Raw genomic sequence first — 3132 nt, forward strand, 5'->3', positions numbered from 1 at the left:
GATGTTTTCAACAGGAAATCAAGCTACCATTCCAACAAATCTCCATCTTAGCTTGAATTTTGTTAAGTCTGAACAAAATGAATTCCAATAATCAAATTTCACCATTCGACAACAAAGACATCAAAGATACTCACCAAAGATTAAAAAAAAAAAAAAAAAAAAAAAAAAAAAAAAAAAAAAAACTCCTCCACAAATCCCAAACGGGATGCACAATGCCTATTCTTGAAAATCCATTTCCAGTCAAAAGTCTTCATCTCCATAGACAATTTAACCAAATCACAAGTTTGGTCCTAATGAAGAGGTTCAACCTCTTCACACAAAAGCAACACACTACTATACAAACTGCTTACTTGAATAACGACTTCTAAATACACACGCGCGGAAGGCTAATAACGAATATTCTTTGCCAAAATAAGTACACCACAAAGTCTGTATGAGCATATCTTAAAAGTGGCTAAACTACCTTCTTTATCTACCAGACGAAACTGTAGACTTGCTCTTACTGTGCGCCAATGCTAAAATTAGAATCATGCTCCTTTCCAATAGTATGATTTAGAGTGTCACCTGCACTTATTTTGTGAAGCTCTACCAGCAATTCCACCTTCTTTCCATAACCCTGCTCTCATATGTTATGGAAATATCAACTCAAAAGCTATTGAAGGAGAAATGTTCACCCAATAGTAAGCTGTGTTTACTGCTTCACCCAATCTTTAGACAAGCTTGGCATACCAAAAGCATACTATGGGCTTTAACACAAGAGTCTAGGGGTGAAAATCGACCTCACGGCACGGTTTTTGGATAAAAATGATGCCTATTGATGAGATGAAATATGCTGGAGCAACCGACAGTAACTAGTCGATGGGGAGGAGAAAAACCATCCATATCGACTTCGGCAATTCTCTAGCGGTTCACAGTTGGTTGTCGGTTCCCCTAGCGGCACTGGTTCTCTGAGAGAGTAGAGAGAGAGAGAGTTACAGAGGAGAGAGAGAGGATAAGAAATAGATGTGAATTAGGGAAGAAGAAGATGCAATAATCAAACAACATAATACCAAACAACGTCATTTAGATTTGTTTAAAACATAACTGCAGGCGTAAAACGATGCCATTCCACCGACGTCGTTTTAGATAGGTATAAATTAAAAAAAACAAAACAGTATATGTGGTTGGCCAGTTCAACGGTTTGAGCCGTCCTCAAATTGCGACCGAATTGACGTCCGTCGATTTTGTTAAAGTTTTGACGCCCGCCGACCGATTCCCTGGTGGTTCCGGCTAGGTCTAGACTCCGGCAGTCGGTCACGACTGGTTTTTCAATTTCTTGTACATCCCTACAAGAGTTTGATTCATTCTGTTCAATTATTCCATTTTTGTGGTGTGGACCCATCTATACGGTATCTGAAATTGCTCTACCTTCTTGGCTGTTCGGTTTTCAAAATCTTTCCAAGTGTTTGAGCTCATCAAACACATCACTCACTACTTTAGAAAAACAAGTCTAGCCTTTTCTCATAATGGTCACCAAACAACATGAGTAAGAACATGGCACCACCTTGCATAAGATGTACCACAAAGATCAAAACAAATAAAATGCAGTTTACTTGATTCTGCACTGCTTCACAAAGATACAATGCTAACACAAAAAAAAGAATCATGCTTCCCCGTCTTCTGATTACAGAAAAGCAAAAAATTGCCTACTCACAAATGACCACGCTCATTCACCCATATGGCCCAATCACATGTGCCATAAACGATTAATACCTGAATTTGGAAAGTCTAGAGATAACCTTGTAGTTGCACCAATCACTGTACTACCTTGAAGAAAATACATACCATTAGTCTTATTTCCCTACATTACAACTTAAGAGCCATTGTAGACTCGAATGACTCCACCTTTAGCTATATACTAATAACCTAGAGTCAAGAGGCCCAAAGATATAAGATTGTTCTTCAAAGATGGAATATGCCTAACATTACATAAAGTTCTAACGATTCCATTATATATCTTAATCTTGATTAAACCAATCCCAACAATCTCATAAGCCATATCATTCTCAATCAAAATAGAATCACTGCTGATTTATTTATAGGTAGTGAACCAATGTCTTCTTGGACACATATGGAATGTACAAGTTGATTCCATGGCCAAACCACGACTACTAGAACCATTGACTACTAGGACAACATCAAAGCCATTAGACTGTTTTTCAATGCTAACAACATTGGAGGAAGTTGTATCTTCCTACTTGTTCTTCAACTTGGGACACTTGTTCTTGTAATAACCTAACATATTACAATAGTGGCATTTAATATTTTCTTCTTAAATCTTGAGTTGCCATTAGAATTATTTTTACTCTTCTATGAACTTCTTTTTCCGAACCTACCACCAGAAGAACATTTCACAAACAAGCCATTAGTTTGATTATTCGTGCCTTGTCCTTAGAATTCAAAGCAAATTTTACATCTCTCAAGGAGATGGTATCTCTACCATGTAATATCAAGTTCATAAAATTATCAAATGAAACCAACAACGAATACAACACAATACAATTAAGGCTTGATCTTCATTATCAAGTTTAATATCAATATTTCTCAGATCCATAATAATTTTATTAAATTCATCTAGATGATTAGAAATAGGAGTACCTTCCCTCATCTTGTGAGTGTGTAATTGTTGGTTTAAATACAAACGGTCGGTAATTGACTCATTCATATACAAACTCTCAAGGTTCTCCCAAAGACTGGCGATGGTCTCTTCATCAGCGATCTCTCATAATACTCCATCGGAGAGAGACAACAAAATAACATTATGTGCTTTCTCTTCATCTTCATTTGTTGATGTAGAAAGCTCGTTCGACACCTTCTTTTCCAAAACTCTCGCCAAGTTTTTTTGTCATAACAAAGCCCTCATCTTGATGGGCCATAGGCTGAAACTATTTTGACCATCAAATTTCTCTACTTCAAGTTTTGCCATAGCTATCTCTAGAAGAAAGATCTTTCATGATGCTAGCTTGTTAGAACTAACGAATATCTAGGGATGACTTTGAAATAGATTAGCGGAAGCAAACAACAAAAAATTTGACAATCATACAAAGAATATCAAAATTTAAGTGGTTTGGCTTGAACAATAACCTACGTTCA

Source organism: Carya illinoinensis, chromosome 9 (genome assembly GCF_018687715.1).
Source record: "Carya illinoinensis cultivar Pawnee chromosome 9, C.illinoinensisPawnee_v1, whole genome shotgun sequence".
Taxonomy (NCBI): Eukaryota; Viridiplantae; Streptophyta; class Magnoliopsida; order Fagales; family Juglandaceae; genus Carya; species Carya illinoinensis.